Below are 20,116 nucleotides of genomic sequence, written 5' to 3'. Positions count from 1 at the left end.
TGGGGTGTCTGACAATCCCTGTGGGTTCCTTTCAGCTCAGGACATTCCATGTAAAGCACACAAACCACACCACTCCCAAAATGTCTTTAGGATGCAATCCTAAGTGTTATGATTTTCAAAGTATTCACAGTTTGCTGCCTAAAATGGAACCCCAAAAATCAAAGTGAGTTTCTGCCATACCTTCACCTAAGACTGAAATTGTTTTTTAAAGGTTTTTCTTTGGGATTTAAAGGTAACAGATGCAAAACTGTGCTATGGAATAAGGAAGAGAGCAGCAGGAATTGTCTCTCCCTTATGATTCCTTCAGCAGATGTTCCTTCCCTGGCATGGAGGACTCTGTGCTAAGCTCCATGAAGACCCTCCTTCCTTTAAAAGCTGTTGAAAAGCAGCTGTGGTTGGGCCACCTCTGCCATGAGATTGACCCCTGCCCTGCCTGCTCAATCCAGGCCCCATTCCCCAGGGACACGGCGAGCAGGGTTGAGTTTCCCGGCTACCATTCCAAAGCAAAAGCCAGAAATCCAAGAGTCTTTGCTCAATAAATAAAATTCCAGCACTACTCAGGACTCTGGTGGCTCAGTTTACAGGGAGAGTTGACAGTTTTCTTCTTGCTCAGGCTCGAGTGAGTTATGGCGATGAAGGAAGACCCAAGAATGTTGATTAATAGATATTGGAATCTCCAGAAAGGAGGCCCAAAACCCACGGCTGGAAAAGCACAGGGGCAGGGCTAAGAGGCAACCAGAGCTGCAGCAATGGGGGGTAGCAGTGACACTCTGGCCAGATCAAGTAACACTTTGTTCTTTGCAAATCCAGGAACGACTCATGGGAGAAAAATTCTAAATATCAGCACTTGCAACTGCACTGAGACAACTTCCAACTTCATGAGCTGCCAGGCACGTGCCAGATTTGAGGCACTGACCAGAAGCAAGATGGAAATTAGTTATTGTTCCATGTTTCTTCTCTCAAGAGAAGCACTAGTTAGGCTTCTCATGGGTTTTGGCCCCAGAGTCACAGAGCTAAAATAGAAAAAAAGATAATAAAATTCTGCCAGGAAGCTGCTGGAGCCCTGGGGTGAAAGTCTGGTTTGATCCAGCTGGGGAGACCATGAACTGTAACCATGGGAGGTTTGAGAATGGACAAACAGCTGTCAGGAGTGATGTTGGTCTAGGTGACCATGGCAAGGGACTGGGAGATCTGAGAACTCCCCAATCTTCTCTTCCAGTTCCTGAGCACTTTCACATCCCCATCCCTGTAGTAAAGCATTGGAAAAAACTGCCCAGGGACGTGGTAGATGTGGCACTTGAGGACCTGGTTCTGGTGGACGTGGGGGTGTTGCAGGGTGACAGTTGGATCCAATGACCTTAAAGGTCTTTTCCAACCTTAATGATTCAGTGGTTAATTTGATTGTTCGTCCTACATAACTAATTTCACAACAACAAATTTATATCCAATATCCACACTTCACTGATTACTGACACGCTTGCTAATAAACCTTCTAAAATCCAGGTCTGTCTCAGCTGGCACTGGCAGTGAAGGAGGAGCAGGACACATCCAACCCTGTCAGGAATCAGCTGTCAGCCTCAGGCAGCCCATCCAGCTCTCAGCGAGCACAGATCACTCTGCACAACCTCAGACACCAGGATGAGGAGCAGTTTTACAAATTCCAGACAAACTGCTCGTTCTGGCACCATGACAATGCAATAAACACACATTTCAAAGCCACTTTTGTCAGGTTCCTCTGTTGTTCACTGGACAGCTGCCAGGAGGAATGAAAATGTTACCCAGGGGTGAGCTCTCTGAAGGCATTGGAGCTGGGGCTGAACTGTGCTGATGGATCTTACAGAATCTCAGTCAGGAGCATGCTGGATATTCTGAATTCCATGTTAGATTTATGGAAAACACAGTGATACTTTTTAAAAATGTTACTAAATAAAGCAAACCACAATTAATGCTCCAATACTGTGATAGGAGATTTCTCAAAAGAGGGGGGAAAAAAGGAACCAGAACTAAACCAAACCCCAAGGAAGAAGCAACCATCAGTCAGCTGTTAAATGAAACCTGTTCTTTCTTTCAGATTAGCTACTGTCTAGTGGTCCATAATTAATATTGATTTGAAGGCAGCCTGCCCAAGGGATCCAGAACAAGTGAGTGCAGCACATGCTGACAAATGAAATATCATAATGGTCACTTTGCAGCACGCCTTGAATGAGTGTCTATCAGTAGGAGGGGGTTTCCCCCCTCAGAATTCCAAAAGGCAACATTCTAATTTGACCAGATTTCAGACACTGGAAAATGGAACTGATCCTTGAGGAAACTGCAAAGTACTGCTCTATTTTTCAGCTACTTTAATCAGTTTTTCATGTCAGGCCCAGACTGTGTGTCTCAGGGAAAGAATTCCTCAGTGAAAGTCCAGGGACTGAAGGATGGCATTAAAACTCACATTCCTGGGTGGGTTTGTGAGAGTGCTCCATGAGCAGGGACCTCCCCTCCCTGGGACCTTCCCCAGGGGAAGGAGGGCCAGAGCTCAGGCTCTAACCCAGGGTTTTACCAACCTGAATTTCATTTCTTGGCCTGCCACAGACTTTCTATGAAATGGGGACAATTCTCTCTCTTTTGGGGGTTTACTTTCACACCTGTGATAAGGGAGTAACAAGATGACCTCATGGAGTCACAGAAAGGATAAAAACCAAAGAGCTGAGAAAATTTGGGCCCCTGATCAAAGTGTGATTGCCCCAGGTTTTAGAAGACCATAACTTTCTGCAACCAACGCTGCTTGACACACGGAGAAATGCAGTGGAGGGACCAAAATTCAACTGAGGGGTTTCAAGCAGTGTTTTGATTCATAAATGCAAACAGCAATCTCCTCAAAGGTAAAACATGAGGGGATAAAGGGTTTTGAAGTGTTCTCTCCCAGAGCCACACCAAGGGGCCTGTGGTGGGAAAAAGCAGAGTTCTCCTTGCTGCCTTCTGTCCCTCTCCGAGGGGAGGGTTCAGGGAAAGGGTAGGAACGTGCTTGGGTTGAGAGCAGCCTCAAGTGACAATTAAAAGGATAAACCAAAAATTGCTTGCACAAGGAAAGCAGCTGCTGTGTGAGAGACCTCCTTACACTCTGCACTGGGCTTCCTTTCATCTCTCTAATGACTCGTGCAAGCACCAGAGTTCAGTGCAATTCCTCCCCACAGCACAATATCAACTCCTGACGTGCAGCTACTCTGAGGATGCAAGACACAGTAAACATTACATAATTCAGTAAAAGCTGTGCTCATGACCAGGACAGGAGCTGGAAAGATTTCCTATGTTTCCATAAAACATCCCATTTCCCTCTATACAATCCTATCTCAGGAAACAAACACAACAAAACAAAATCTATTAATTCTAGGTTCTAAAGAAGGAAATGACAAGTTATATTAAGAAAAAATAGTGTGGCACTTTAAAAGAAAAACCAAGATGTCCCCAGTTACTAAAAGCAGATTTGTGTGTCCCCTTTGGTACTGAAGCAAAACTGAAACAATTTCAGAATTACTCCTTTTTCTTCCATTTATTTTTAAAAAAGCATGCTGGATGATAGATAAAACTTAACTAAAAAAATAATGAATCATCCCAGAAATCATTAATATATTTCAGTAAGATTATTTAAACTCCTTAAACTGTTTGTTTCCAAGTCCAAAACAGTTAAAGTTCACTGTGTAAATACTGGGCTTCTGAGCATCCTGCTGAACTCAACAGCACAGAAAACCTCCAGCATCATTAGAAATAACACATTGTTTGCATTTTTCATAAAGACATCAAGTGTATTTCATCCCCCTGAAACACGATCTCCCCCGGGGAATTATGGATGAGCAAAACCAGGACAAGTGGAAGTTTAATTTTTTTTAAATGCCAAGAAGCCAATGGGTTAAGCTCTCAATTTATCTTTGTTTCTGCAAAGATACAACACTCTCACGGAGACATTAAGAGCGAGACCACACCTGTGTTTCTTTAGCGGTGGCCTGCTGAAAATATTTGTCAGGCATTGTGTCAGGAGCCAGAGCACATTCCTTCACTTTATGATTAACCTTTGGAGAGATTACGTTGGGAAAAGGCTCAAAGTGACATTCAGAGTGAATTAACGGCGCTCAGGCTCAAGGCTCTGCCCTTGAAGCTGCCGGTGTGTTTCAAACAAAGCCCGAGTCAGACGTGGGCTGAGTGTCCAGAGGAAACAGAGCCCACAGTCAAGTGCTGAAAACCAGCCAGGGACGTTGTGATATTTGGGCACTGGTAAATTCAATACTCCACAGGAAAAAAAATATTAAAAAGACAGATGATAGAAAAATGACCCTTCTAATCAGATCTGGTCACAGGGACGAGCAGAGCAGCTTCAGTGGAGTCAAACCCGACCAGAACCGGGCTCAGGCTGTGAGCAGATCCCTCAGGCCACATCCCACAGCACCCCAAACATCTGTGACAGGTTCTGCCATCTCTGCTGGGCTTGGCACTGCTCCGAGCCCTTCCTCCTGACAGGGTTTGCTCCCTGGATCCGTGTCAGCTGGGGCAGCTCCAGCCTTGTTTCATTGAGAGTTTATCTCGAGACTAAAGCAAAAGTCAGAGGCTGCCTGAGTCTGGGCACTCGGCCAAATCTCCAAAGACAAAGAACTTTGTCCAGCACAATGCTAATAAACGATTACACCCTCCTCCTACAAAACATTAATTCACTTGACTCGGGGCACAGGATCCCTTTTCCAAGTGTACAGTAGGGGTTTAAAAAAAAAAACAAACCCATGGCAAAGCAACAGCAACAAGCCCCGACCAAAGAGATTTTCCTGCTGTACATTGCCCAGACTCCCCTGTCCCAGCAGCGATTCCAGGCAGAAATGGAGCGGCAGGAGCAGCACAGGAGTGAATGTGACCGGGGTGCTCCAGAGGTGTCAGGAGCACAGGGCAAAGCTTGGTGTGCTCCCCAATGCTGGCACGTCCATGTCCCACAGGACAAGGGGATCCCTCAGCCAACACCCAGCTCCCGCTGCTGTGCTCAGGCACTGCCTGGGGACTCTCCTGTCCCAGCGCTCTGCCCACGCCACGCGTTTGTCCCTCCAAGCCTGGATGCACAACAACTCCAGGCCAGCTCTCAGTGCCGGGGTGACAGAGCTGCTGAGCGACAGGGCTGCAACCAGCGGCCCTCCAGAGCTCTGGAGGAGAACATTCCGCGTTGTGGAGCACCATCTGCTGGTACCTTGGCCACGGACACACGTGCGGCCACCTCCACCTGAGGCTCCTCTTCCAAGGAGCTCCCTTACCCCACCAGCTGCTCACCTTGCTATCTTCCCTGTCAATTTTTTGTTATTCTTCCAGCAGTGCTGCAATGCCAGAGCCTGACAGGGTTTTCCACAGTGGCTGGGGTTGGTAAAAGTGTTTCTGCATTGGTCAACACCTGTCTGAATCAAGCTTCACCTTTACTTGAAATTTATTCCATCACCTACGAGTCCTTCACTTGAGGATGAACACTTAGCAGCCTAATCTCACACAAAAAACAGATGATGCCCCTCCTGAGAACAAGCACTGCCCTAAAATCTCCTGGCAAAGGACTTCAGGACAACCAGAGGATGGATGGTTTCGTCTCCATCCCTCTGCAGAATTCCTGCTGCTTCCTCGTGAAAGGCATGAAGAGGGCAAGGGAAATCATGCAGCTCCCTACAACAAATTTTCAATACTGCTTTGATATAAGCTTTTTTCATGTGATTGAGAATAATTCCTGGTCTTCAATTATTAAAAGCCTTGTGACAGGGATTGGCTTGAGTGCTCCATCCTCTGTAGAGTCTCAGTGCCTCCCAAAGTGCTCCCATTTTCCATACACTCCACAGCAGTTTGCTGCTGCCCCTGGAATGCAGTGAGCTGGCAGCTACATCCATGCATTTATCAGGAGCCTGTGAGCTCCAGATGGGAGCACAGGATTAATCCCTGCATGTTCCTAAAGCATCTGATATTCAGGAACATCTGGGATTTCTGCAGTGTCCCACAGTGCAGACCCTTCCTACCACCAAAGCATTAAACTCAGCTTTCCCAGGTGGAAGAGAAATATCCAGGACACTGAGTCTGCCCTTAAAAGCCAAGGATGAGCCTGTGGGGTTTGGGAGAGTTGTGGGGTTTTGGTTAATCAGAAAGACTTGACACCAAGTAAATAATGGAGTTTACAGACATTCTTTCCTTATTAAGGGACTTCTCAGTACTTGGACTTTGAGGTTGTTTCTGTCAACATCAAGGATTTCTGGGTTTTTTCTTTTTTTTTAATAAATTCCAAAAATCCTTGAAGAGCACTAAGACAAAAGCATGACTCATATTCAGAATTTCCTGTTGATTTTTTTTTAATGACCAGGATGTCATTGGACAGCTTGTCCTAAAATAAACTGATTACAATGGTTTTAAGAGACATGGGATATAGAAAGTTGAAAACAGCAATTCTGCCTAATGAGCCCCTCTCTCCAGCAGTGCTGTGAGTGAAGCCTCCAGGGCAATCTCTGGGACTTTTGCAGGTACAACATTCCCAGCAATGGGTTTTAGAGGTCCAGCTCTCACCAAAGACTGACAAAGCTCTTCCTGTAAACTGAGACCCAGCAGAAACAAAACCCAAAGCCATCTCCAAAATCAGAACTGCACTTCCAGGTCTGTCCTTCTGACAGGGACACCAGGGGCTGCTAAGTTCCTCTTGCCCTGGACCAGGCACTCTGGGAATGGGGAGGAATGGCCAGTCTGGATCCCTTTTCCCCATGCTCCAGGGCACAGGCAGCTCTGCCACCCAGCACCACATCCCCATCTCCATGGGCAGCACGAGCTGCTTTCTCCCCTGGGCTGCCAGTGGCAGGGAGATGAAGATAAATGGGAAGGAAGCACGCTAGGAAAACATTAAACAGAGAGGAAGTGGTTTGGGATGGCACTTGGAAGTGGCCCAGGAGCACAAGGCAGGCCTGGGTCCTCTGGAGCCCTGTGGAAGTTGATCACGTTCCTTACAGGCATATTAACCAGAAAAGGCAATTTTGGGGTTTTTCTCAGGCTCTCACATTCATCCAAAGCATTGCTGTCTATTCTATATGTTCATTAGATGTGGGGATTTCTGCTGAGCAGAAAGCCTGACTTTGAATGCCCCATGCTCCATAAACCCAGCCGGATAAGGCTGATGAGCTGTGAGTTATTTCATTAGCATCATGCAGCTCCAAAGGGGGAGAGGCCACATTAAACTCCACAAAACTTTTAGAATCCTGTGGAGGAGGGGTGGTGGGGAGAGGAGACTCTCATAACCCAAATAACACATTATGAAACTCGGTTTTGGTCAGGCTGACAGGGTTTGCTGGTGAGCAAAGCAGATTTTGCAACTGCAGAGGAAAGCCTTGGTACAAATTACAGAAGGTTAAAAGGCAAGAGAGCCTGTTCCTTGATCCATTGTGAAGTGGGGCTGATCCCAGAGCTGAATCCCAGAGGCAGCTGAGCACAGGATGCTCAAAGGCAGGAGCAGGCTCTGGCTTTGCACCGCTCGTGATGTGAGAGCAGCAACAAAGAGGGGCGGGAGGTGGTGAAGCCTGGCTTGGGAGCACAGCCTGCATGACTCATCCCCAAAAAGCATCTCCCAAAGTCTCACAGCTGAGGAGCAGCCAGCCAAGAGACTTCTTGCTATTCAGAAATTTAGTATACAAGGAATAAAAATTTGTTATGGAGTTACATATGGCACTACATCTGCAAATATTTTACATTTTCAAATGTTTAGAGAATTACAGAAATACTAACTCCCCCAGCCTCCTGTAAATGTTCTGAACACATTTTATAGGAGCAGCAGAGGCAGGAAAGGAGCTTTCTCCAAACCGGACAGTTGGTAGCAGTTTTGAGGAGATCCAGAGCTAAAAAATACTGCAGAATATTTAAGAATGCTCCTTTCATGGCACACACAGATTTACTACAACAGCATTCACACCCACTTTTATTCTTACAATTTGAGGATCATTATAAAGTTGTAATTAAAATTCCATCACATATTTATGGAAAGGAGGTTGGTGGCACCATCACCCTTACACCAGCTATGATAAAGCAAATAAAAGAGAACCCTTTAGTTAATTTTAGGTCCTTATTGTCTCTGCATACATTTCATGATATAAATTACTATTGACAGTGAATGTGATGTCAACAAAACCAAGGACTATGTGGAAGATTGATAATGAAACATCCAGAGCAAATGCTCCTTTTGAAATCCTGATTTAACTCTTCAAGTAGGAAGAGTTAAATCTACTCTACCTATTCCAAGCCAGCCTTTCAGGATGCAGAATTTAGTTGCTCAGTCAAGTACTGCACATAAACAATGATGGAAGAAAGAGAAAGCAAAAAGTTTGGGAACATCTTACAGGCTTAAATCTGCTCCCAGGAAATCAGTCCTGCACAGGTGGCACAAGTGAACCAGGAAAAATGAAATTCTGCTATAAAACAATTGATAAAGAGGAGAAAAAGTCAGTAAATTAAATGACAGTAAATGACTGACTGCAGGCTCTGCTCAGGAGGTGCTGGCTCCCAGTCCCAGCTCTGCCTCCTGAACCACGCTGGTTTGTGCCACAGGAGCTGCAGCTGGAGAAGGCTCAGCTGTGGCTGTGCTGGTTAAACAAAGGCTGCAGCCGGGCTGGCACCGTCCCAGCCGGGCTTTGGCATCCTCAGCTCCCCCTCCCCGTGCACGCCCCCGTTAATAAACACGGGCTGTGCCCTCCAGGGAACGGGCACAGAGCTCCGCAGTGGGGACCTGCTGTTACTGCAGCCGCGCTGGGACGGAGCCTTCCTCCTCCTCCTCCTCCCTTTCACTCTCCTCACACTCCCAGCCCAGATGGCCAAAGCCAGGCGTGGTTTTAGGGACTTCCACTGCTGCACTCCCATGTAAGCCAGTGTTTGTTTGCAAAGGACACAGGAACTGATACAACACATCTGCTCCCACAACACTATTTCTTTCATCTGTTGGAGTTTTGGCTTCTCAGAGAGGAAGTAATTGGCTGTTAATTATGGGGGCTGAGAACTGGTCACATCACAGAACTGTGTTTGCAAGCATGATTCATGACAGCATCATTTCTCAGCAGCTGTCAGCAGTAAAGGATCAGCACTTACAAGAAACTATTATAATATTATACCAGCAAAGGATGAAGACAAATACTGTGCACAGCTGAGAAAGCAGCAAACAAAATATTTTTCTTAAACCTTTATTCGATAGAGAATCAACTTGAAACATGCTGTTTCTCAGGAGAGATAAACAACAATGCTGCCAGCACGGCTTCCCAGACCGTGAAACTGAAATCCAAACTCTTCAGATGTCCTCCCCAGAGCTGGATGAAAAATGAAAGACCCTTTCTCATTAATAGCTGGAAATTTTAAACTTGGTTCTTAATACTCCCCAGACTGTCTCTGTTCCTGTGTCTTTCTTGTCTTCTGCTTAAATTGTTTGCTCCTTGGGGAAGACATTTTGATTTGTTATCTTCATATAGGCCCCAGGAGATCTGGCCAAAATCCAGCCCTAAAGTATTTAAAAGCAGGAAAACAATCAACCTGCATCAGATCAGAAGTCCATATAGAACAGCATCCTGTCTCCAGTGGCTCCCAGCAGCAAATGCTTTGGGGCAGAAAATGCAAATATCAGAGCATTGTGGACTGAACTTCTTCCTGACTGTATTTTCCCTGCTCCCTGCAGCTTAGTAAGAAACAAACAATAAGAAATAAACTGGGCATTATGGCTCTGGTGCACAACAGAGAGATCTGAATGGCATTTATTGCTGCTGTCTCTGTGGATTCTTTCTGAGGGAGCTTTGGCAAGCCAGGGGGAGTTTATCCTTGCAGGTGCCATCACCTGAGGCAGCTCCAGAGCCTGGGACAGGTGGGCTGTACCCACCCCATTGTACAGGCTGAGCATTGATGAACTGCCACCAGTGGCAGCTCAGGTGAAACTGCTGGGCTGCAGAGGGGTGACCAAGGAATGCCTTCCACAGGGTCCCATCAGCCATCCCTGCTAAACCCACACACAGCACACAAACACTTCCATCCCTTTAAACAAAGTCCAGGCTTGGAAAAGTTTATTCCTAGAAACCAAACTTCAGTGCACTGCTCACTGGAAGGAAGAGTTGCACACAACCAGTTTGTCATAACCTCAACTCTAGGTTGGGTTTCCCTGGCATAAATAAAAATAAGAAATTCTACAGAAGCTGTGGAGAGCTCTTTTCTCCTCAACAACAACCATACATCTCCTGCTTGCCAGAGCAACCACCATGAGGAAGAAAATGGCAAAATGGGCAACACCTCTGCCATTGGGAAAAACAAGGTGCCCAAAGACAACACACACTGAGGAACAGGGGCTTTTACAAGAAACTCCAATACTTTTGTATGGGCTTCAGACTTTTTGGTGTGGTTTCACATCCGCAGCTCCCTTCCGGATAATTGATGCTGGGGAAAAGTCTGGTTTGCAGTAGGCAGGAAAAATTAAGGCTTCATGTTGTTTGTGGGCTAAACCAAAATACCAGGACTTGTATGTAAAACACAAATGAGAAGAAAGGAAAAACAATGTTATAAAAATCCCTCAAAGGAATTTAAAGAGAGCTGACAGATAACGACATCTCCACAAAGGCCTGAGCCTTTTTCCCACTGAATTGCTGAGACTTTGGAGGAGAAACTGAGCAAAATGTTTGTTTCTTAATACTCAGGGAGCTTTCAGCTCAGGACTACTTATATGAAAAGGGGAGTCCTAGGAATTTGAAGGTAATGATATACTGCCCTCAAAAGTCTGATTTTTCACATCAGAGAAAAGCAAGACATTTCCTTAATTTCATGAAAACTGGCCCTCCCTGGGATTAGAAACAAAATACTGCAGTTTTATTGATGGGCAAGTGACTGCCAGAGAACAAATCCTTTGTGCAAGGACCAGCAAGTGAGTATCAATGAGAATTTCTTCAATATCTTTTGAGGTTCCACAGTGCCCTGTGATGGCTGTAGGGACAACACACAGGAACAGAAGCAGGTTTGTAGTTCAGGTTTTGTCTCTTGGTGACTATGAGCTAGAAAAACTGAAGGTGCTCTCAGCCCCAAAGAGTCAGGGTTTATGCTGTAATACCATCTGACTGAGCATAATCCAACAGTGACCATTTCCTGATTCATAAATCTCTGTGCAACTCTTCAGGTCAAATGACTCAACTCCAAACCCAGCCCCTCTGCACCATCCTTGGGTCTGGCCAAGCCACTGAGCACAGACACAGAAAGAAATAAAAAAACCACCTCAGACACCCCTGTCCTCACACCTGCTCAACACTCCCAGCCCCACGATAAATTAACCCAGGCCCTGTTGCCAATGTTAACAAAAGTTACTCAAAGAAAAACAGTAAGTAAGTCCTCAATCTAGAAGTTTGGAGGGCACCAGCCTCTGTTTCTGCAAGCTTTGCAGAGCAGACAAATAGTTCTGATGATAGCTGAGAATTTAGTCTGCAGTAAATGTGCCACAGACCATAGAGCACAAGCACCCCAAGAGTTAAAGGCAGCATTACCTGACTGATCAAAAGCTGAATGGTGAAGCTTTTCAAAATCCACACACTGTCCAGGCTGTCTCCATAATTGCTGGGCCTTGGGGACATCCAGAGCAGGGTGAGCTCCCTCAAACCTTTTCACCCACAGAAAGATTTCCAAGCTACTGCTGCCCCTGACAAAGCTCGTTAGCTCTGTAATGGTTTTCAGGTGGTTCCTATAAACCAATAACGATTCTGCCCAGATTGGCATCACCTGGGAGGGTTTGACTCCCAGCCTGCCCCTCACTGGTGAGACTCAAAGCTCCAAAACACGCTGGGTGTGAGAGCTGAGCAGGAGCTGGAGCTGCCCAGCCAAGAGCACACAGCTGTGCCTGGCTGCTGCTGCTCTCACAGGCTCCCTCCCTGCACTGGGACACTTGGTGGCTTTTGTTCCACAGCCACAACTGGAGCTGTGCACCCTCATGTGACTGCAATCAGGGAGCCAAAAATCTGCCTGAGAACAGCCCTGTGCTACAGAGCTGGCAATGTGGCCAAAATCCCACACCAAGGGTCTGTGCCAAGGGGTTCTGATCCAGTGGGGAGGGTGGGAGCTGCACCAGCCACCCCCAGGAACAGAGGGTGGCACACAGACAAACCAGCTGATTGCCCAGATCATTCCTGAGGTGCTCTCCTTGGGGCATTCTGAGCTGGCTTTGCCATCCAGGACGAGGATTTAGGGGTTGCACTGATTGCCCAGGCCATTCCTGAGGTGTTCTCCTTGGGACACCCTGAGCTGGCTTTGCCATCCAGAACGAGGATTTAGGGGTTGCACTGATTGCCCAGGTCATTCCTTAGATGTTCTCCTTGGGGCACCCTGAGCTGGCTTTGCCATCCAGGATGAGGATTTAGGGGTTGCACTCGGTGTCCTGGACAGCCCTGGAGGCACTGCCTGCCCAAGGTCCATTTCCAATCCGCTTCTGCAGCAATGCTGAGGATTCACCTCAAAGCCAAACATCTCAGCTGGGTAATCTTTAACCAATTCATCACAAAGAAAAACAGCATCTTTTGCAGGACTCAGAGGAAATGTGGACAGTTCCCTTCTGCACAGATTTATTGGAAAGGTTTTCATAAACACAGATGTTGGGAACGGATGGCTACTGTGTAATCATGTGCAGAAAAAGCCAAAGGACAAAATATCCCTTAATGAAGACCCACATACCATGCAGTATTCCAAAACAAGGGAGGAAGAAATATGGGTGGTGTTACAAATACACAAATTGCAAGAATGCAGATGCCAATATTTATTTATTTTTAAAAATTATTTATTCTCCCACTCTATTTGTAAGCAAAAGAGCCCAAAAAGACTCTGAACACACACAAGGCAGCTCAAGAGACCTATCTGGCATTTGAGTCAGTTTTTAGAGAATTAAGCCCAGTTTTAAAACAACAGCTGAGATGGGAGATAACTCTCACTATTGGTGATATCCTGATTGAATTGCAAGGACCCCACACACATTTTAATTGGCATTTTAATGTCACAATTTATCTGAAGAGCTTTTACTGGATTTTATAGAATCACAGAATGCCCTGGGTTGGTACTCCTTTGGGCAATTTAAGATTTTAATCTGTTTTGTTTCAGATTTTAGAGGTATAAAATAAATTTAAAATCTTGATGAAAATGTTTGAGGCAATGAACCCATTGCCCCCTGCAATTCCCAGTAGCAGCACTGATTCTGCTGTGACCAGGAATAATCCTGCATTAGCACAGAAGTGTTCACCTTTCCCAAAGAGGAAAAAAAAAAATTGGACACTGAAGCAAATACAAAGTCCAAATTTCTGGCTTTTAGCAGTTATTAGTGCAAAAATATGTATTTTAATTTTACAGAATATCTCCATAGTATTTTTAGGGAATTTCACTCTCCCTTCCCCCTCCTTCATTTGTGACTTTCATTCACTAATCACAGCAAAATAATATCCAAGAAGAGAAACTTATTTTTGCCAGTCCAATATCCCTGTTATGCCAGTGAACTTTGCAGAAGAACCCCAAACTCAGGCAACTTAAGAATATATTTGTAATATTCAACAAAATAATAAATTCTGCACATGACACAGGAAATAATAATCAGATGATCTCAGCCCCAGAAGTATTTCAGTGCTGTGGAAATGCCAGGTTGGAGAGTTCATGTGGAAAAGGAAAAGCCTTGTAACTTCTCCAAACATCAGTCATCACTTCCAGATACCTCTAAATACAGCCATTCATTTCACACTGCAGGATATTGTATTGAAAAGCAAGGCAGGGCCAACACAGCACCTTCCACCACTAAATATGCACTGCACAAACCTTAGCTAAGTGTGTTTTTCCTATTTGGAATAGGGCTCTTTCATTTCCAAAAAAGAGCTTCATGCTTCTCGCAGAGAAAAATATTTATAGCCACATGAAAAAAAAAAAAAAAGAAAAAAAAACCTACAAAAGAGCTTGAAAGGGCAAATCCAGAGGTATTCCAAGATAGCTCCGTGTCAAATACAGAGTGACTCATCCACCTCTTTCAATGAAAATGTTCATCCCAGATAGATCAAAGGCCCGGAGTACACCAAGCCCTTTTTGCTAAACCTGGCAGCAGAGTAAAAAGGGTTTCAATCAGCAGCCACTTGGTGGGAGGTCTGGGAACAAATGAAAGCCAGAAGATGCTGGCATTTGAGAGAGACCATCCCCTACAATGCACAATAGGGACAATGTATATAATGTAAGCACAGTTTGTAGGGAATAGAGGAGAGCCTGGCTGGATGTTTTTGTGCAGCTCTACCAGATGGATCTGATATGAGCAGTTCTGCATTATTTTTGCATGGACTTTCAAAGATCCTCCCCAGTGCCTATCACCCACGGGCTTTCACAGCACGGCTCTGAAGGCTGGGCTCTTTACTGGGGGTTTCTTTGGAGCCCGGACGGACCGTGCCGGCCTGCCCGGCTCTGGGGATGCTGTGCACTAAAGGAGCCTCTGCAAACTGCGATATTCCTTTGAGCTCCCATTTTATCGCTTGGGCTTCCACCTCTCCCACCACCCCCACAAAGGCTGGGCTGCGGGGGCAGGGAAACCACAAAACACAGGAAAGCAAAATGTCAAAGTCTCGTTTAAAATAACCCTGACCCGCTGCAGCGGCTGCTTGCAGTGGGAGAACACAGGGCTAAAGATTATCCTGCACAGCGGCGTTTTGTGTCGTGCTGCTGCTGCGGCAGGGCAGCGGCTCCCCCGGGATGTTCCCGGGATGCTCCCGGTTCCCTTCGCAGTCCCGGGAAGGTCCTGCATCCCCGATGCCGGGTGTTCCCTGTTCCCTCGGCGGGGTCCCGCATCCCCGATCCCGGCGGTTGCCGGTCCTCCATCCCCGATCCCGGTGGTTCCCGATCCCGGCGGTTCCCGGTCCTCCATCCCCGATCCCGGCGGTTCCCGGTGCCCCCGGGCGCTCCCGCGGCCGCAGCGCCGATCCCACGCTGCCATCGTGCGGTCGCTGCCGGCTCCTGGCACCGCTCGCTCGTCCGAGCCGGAATTCCGGAATGGTTTGGGTTGGAAGGGACATTGGAGATCATCCCGTTCCACCCCACGGCAGGGACACCCTTCCCTACCCCAGGCTGCTCCAAGCCCCGATATCCAACATCCTTGGACATTTGCAGGGATCCAGGGGCAGCCCCAGTTGCTCTGGGCACCTGTGCCAGGGCCTGCCCACCCTCCCAGCCAGGAATTCCTGCCCAATATCCCATCTAACCCTGCCCTCTGGCAGTTTAAAGCCATGATCCCCTCTCTCAAGCACTGCTGGGGTTTGGGCAGACCCGATTTCCTCAGGACTAATTTTGGGAACTGTGAGCTCTCACACAAGTGTCCCTTCCTGCAAGGGTTAAATAGGAATGGACATTTCTGGCTGTGTTCCATGCCCCAAGGTTCAGCATTTCCATGCAGCAAAGCCATCACCCCATCCTCTTCTCACTGAGTGCCGAACCTCGCTGTTTATGGGAAATGGAAAGAGCTCTATTCTGTAAATGCTCCTTGACTCCTTCCCAATTTCCTTTGTCCTCCTGCTTTGCTGGCTGCTGTTTACCATCCCAGCAGCACAGAGAGCAGGCCAGGAGCCCCATTTCCATCCTGCAGTGTGGCTCATCCATGGCCACAAACAGCCAGAGGGAGCAGGAACACACAGAGTGCCCAATCCCCCCTGGGAAGCAGCACTGCCAGACCCCAGGGCACAAACTGCAGCTCGCTCCACTCTGGGACACCCCAAACACAGCAGAGGGATGGCACAGGCTGGTGTGACACCACTCTGACCAGGGCACAGGTTACTGCAGCTGCCCCAGCTTTCCATACACAGCAATCCTCTGGGCCACAAAGCTCCAGCCCTGCCCCTGCAGCTGAACAGATTTTAGGAGGCCATTACAGTGAGAAAAACTAAATTGCAAGTTCCTTGAGTTTTTCTGCTCTATTTTTGTAACTCTTTTTAAATATTAACTGTGCAGAATTGACGATTCCTACAGAAGGGAAAATCTTGACACTAATATGCTTCTTAGTCATAAAGAATTCATGCATTTTGCCCTGTTTTGAAACTCATTAACCAAGCTCCTGGAAGCAATTTTTCCATGACCCAAAGTAACAAACAGTTTGAAAATTTCTCTGGGTAACTGTTGCCTACAAAGCACTTAAAATTTATAAACTTCTCGTCCAGTTTGTGCCATTTATCATTGCTAAAGTAAATGGAAGCAGTGGAATCGACTATGCATCATGAGTAATATAATGCAATATTAAAGGACACCCAGTGGAGCACTTGGGAGGCTGAAGGATCTAAATCATACACTCAGTGCTGGGAAACCATAAGGAAAATGTGCAGCACCATTTGTTGGTGGCTGGAGCTGTCAGTGCTCAGCACAGGGGTGCAGGACTGACAGCAGGGATTTACTGTTGGTGTGGATGGGGAGAGGAAGGAACACAGGAAAGGATTCCTAAGGAGTGATCACAGGCATTTCCACACAAAACTTGCAGGGAGATGAGGAGATGGGTTCAGGGAAAAGCCCAGCTCTTCCCACCTTCCTCCCCACTCCTTCACTGCTTCTTACCTCTATCCCAGGTGAATATATAGATTTATTTTAGCATAATAATCAGCCTTTGGAATTATTTTCTTTCATTCTCTGTTTTTAAATATATTTTGGTTTTTAATCTTTCACTCATTTTCTTTCCCTCTTTTTGATTTTTCCTTTAGTCCCACTGAAGATGCACAGAATCATGATGTAATAAATAAGTCATCCATCCCATTCCTCTGTTCCTTCTCCAATAATCTGCAAACTCCATCAGCTGAAGGATGTGGGAAAGGGATGGATTGGGGCAGACAGGGAGGCCCAGACACAAATCCTGCCTGGTACTGGGGAAGAGTTTTAGCAGAAGGATCAGGACAAACCCTAACCATGTTACAGAAGTTGTGAGATGAAAATGAAAGCTTAAATTCCTTGAGTGTTTATCTTCATTTGTCCATTTTTGGCTCTTAAGATGGACACATAGACATTACTAACCCCAATCAAATGATGAGAGGATTTATGAAAGATGAAGCAATAGGAACTTCATCTCAAAAGTCTCAAAATGCTATTTAATTCATGTTTGTGTCTTTAATATCAAAAGATACATTATTTTTCTGGAATGATGGCCAAATAGTTCTATTGCTGTTCTAGGATAATTCCTTGTATTATTAGCAAATGAGAAGCTTCTGAAATCATAAAAGCAATTTTCAGAGTGCTCTGTTTTCAGAGTTTTTAATAAGAAGCTTCTCTCCATCACAATTACAGAATAAAAGTTTGGAAGAAAACAGATACAAATAATCCAATGACTCTAAAACACCCAGGAAACAATGAATTTTGAAAGCATACTTATCTGCTTTAAGCTTATGGTCTTTAACAAAATCTCCTGACTTTAGAGAGCATTTTTGGCTTCTGAAAGCTACCACTCTTCAGAGCCACTTCCTCCAAATCTTTGCAGAAAACATCTGGGGCTGACACAGGGAGCAAACAAGGCAGCAGGGGTCACACCAGCACGAGTGCCTCATGCTCCCCTAGCTCGATGTTTTTATGGCAAAAGTATCTTTATTTGTAAAACCAGCAATGTTTGATCAGTTACCAGTACCAGGGATCACAGAGTGCAGCCAGTGAGCAAACCTGCCCAGGAAAACCTGGAGATTCCACATGGATCCCAACAGGGATCTCACAGGGCAGCCAGTGACAGACCTGCCCAGGAGAACCTGGAGATTCCACCTGGAATCCCAACAGGGATCTCAGTACAGCCAGTGACAAACCTGCCCAGGAAAACCTGGAGATTCCACATGGAATCCCAACAGGGATCACAGAGTGCAGGCACTGAGCAAACCTGCCCAGGAAAACCTGGAGATTCCACATGGAATCCCAACAGGGATCACAGAGTGCAGCCAGTGACAAACCTGCCCAGGAAAATCTGGAGATTCCACATGGAATCCCAACAGGGATCACAGAGTGCAGCCAGTGACAAACCTGCCCAGGAAAACCTGGAGATTCCACGTGGAATCCCAACAGGGATCACAGAGTGCAGCCAGTGACAAACCTGCCCAGGAAAACCTGGAGATTCCACATGGAATCCCAACAGGGATCACAGAGTGCAGCCAGTGACAAACCTGCCCAGGAAAACCTGGAGATTCCACGTGGAATCCCAACAGGGATCACAGAGTGCAGGCACTGAGCAAACCTGCCCAGGAAAACCTGGAGATTCCACATGGAATCCCAACAGGGATCTCACACTGCAGGCACTGAGCAAACCTGCCCAGGAAAACCTGGAGATTCCACATGGAATCCCAACAGGGATCACAGAGTGCAGCCAGTGACAAACCTGCCCAGGAAAACCTGGAGATTCCACATGGAATCCCAACAGGGATCACAGAGTGCAGGCACTGAGCAAACCTGCCCAGGAAAACCTGGAGATTCCACGTGGAATCCCAACAGGGATCTCACAGTGCAGCCAGTGACAAACCTGCCCAGGAAAACCTGGAGATTCCACATGGAATCCCAACAGGGATCACAGAGTGCAGCCAGTGACAAACCTGCCCAGGAAAACCTGGAGATTCCACGTGGAATCCCAACAGGGATCTCACAGTGCAGCCAGTGACAAACCTGCCCAGGAAAACCTGGAGATTCCACATGGAATCCCAACAGGGATCACAGAGTGCAGGCACTGAGCAAACCTGCCCAGGAAAATCTGGAGATTCCATGTGGAATCCCAACAGGGATCACAGAGTGCAGGCAGTGACAAACCTGCCCAGGAAAACCTGGAGATTCCACATGGAATCCCAACAGGGATCACAGAGGAAAACCTGGAGATTCCACATGGAATCCCAACAGGGATCACAGAGTGCAGCCAGTGACAAACCTGCCCAGGAAAACCTGGAGATTCCACATGGAATCCCAACAGGGATCACAGAGTGCAGGCAGTGACAAACCTGCCCAGGAAAACCTGGAGATTCCATGTGGCTGGAATGATTTTCCACACCCAGGAGCCCATGGAACCCAGTGACAGCTGGGCCTGGCTGGCCTGGGGGCTCCAGTGGGAACTTCCCAGGCAGGATCAATGTGCCAAGAGGACATCACCCCTTCCAGGACATTTTCAGATCTCCCACCTATCCAGTTGAGCTGGGGGTATGTGGCACCCTCACCAACATGCCCAGTTTAGTGTGGAAGGAAAGATTTCCCATTCCCAGCTCTACCTGACATCCTGGTCAGCTCATCTCCACCTCCAGATTCAACAAAGCACCACTGCATTGTCCTCCCATAAAACCCCAGCCTGTCCTCCACAGGGAGCTCATGGAATAGTAAATTAGGCTCTGAGCTTCTTGAGGATCCTTTGGGAAAGCATTAGAAGGGAGGCCATATTCATATTCTACTATCCCAGCTATATTCAGTGCAATATCAAAGTCTAGTCCTCATGGCTCTGATTTCCAAAATGCCAAGTCCCTGCAGGACACACACACACACTTCAGAAACAAAACACCATAAAAAGATCAAAGATCCCTCTGGGAATACATTCTCTGCACTCTTCAAAGCCAAATGTCCCCTCACTTGCCCCCTTGTAAACTGATTAATTTCAGTGGGAAGAGCGCTCACAAAAGCAGCAGATCTATGCAGTGAGGATAAGTGTTTGTACATGTTAACTCCACAAAACCCCTCTGTATTTTTCCCTGCTCGACAGAAACAACAGGATTTACACTAATTCTCGTTTCCAAGGTGCAGTTGGTGTTTAGTGTGTTAGCAGGCAGCTTTCCCTGAGTGCTTTTGCACATGGATGGGCTGCAGCCCCTTTCTTTCCCTGGCTGCAGGAATAAATGAGAGCACCATCTGGGCAGCCTCTGCTCCTGCCCAGCGCCCGCGGTGCAATCCCAAAATGTGAGGAATGCTCACCCAGCAGCTCCCTTCACATCCTCCCTACTATTGACTGGGGCTGCTCTGGCCCTTCTGGGCTGCTTTAGGGAAGAATTTGGTGGGAAGATGAGGGCTCTGAAATCCAAACCATCTTCAAATGTGCCTGTGTGTGGTCTGAGCAGGCAGCTTATGCAATGAGAAATGGGAAGCCACTAAAACGATTCTGCTTCTAAATATTTTG

At 46.8% G+C, this 20,116-nt stretch overlaps 1 long non-coding RNA gene across 2 annotated transcripts in view; it reads right to left on the bottom strand.

Moving 5' to 3' along the window:
- The window catches only part of LOC135452345 (uncharacterized), a 46,987-nt gene extending 35,337 nt beyond the window's left edge, over positions 1-11,650 (bottom strand). For both annotated transcript variants that reach the window (XR_010441590.1, XR_010441591.1), the window contains exon 1: positions 11,514-11,650. This is a non-coding gene — a long non-coding RNA (uncharacterized LOC135452345). The remainder of the gene's footprint in view (positions 1-11,513) is intronic.
- Positions 11,651-20,116: the final 8,466 nt, after the last annotated feature.

This window comes from Zonotrichia leucophrys, chromosome 10 (genome assembly GCF_028769735.1).
Source record: "Zonotrichia leucophrys gambelii isolate GWCS_2022_RI chromosome 10, RI_Zleu_2.0, whole genome shotgun sequence".
Taxonomy (NCBI): Eukaryota; Metazoa; Chordata; class Aves; order Passeriformes; family Passerellidae; genus Zonotrichia; species Zonotrichia leucophrys.
The sequence above is the reverse complement of the archived record's forward strand: the minus strand, read 5'-3'. Positions and strand labels throughout refer to the sequence as shown.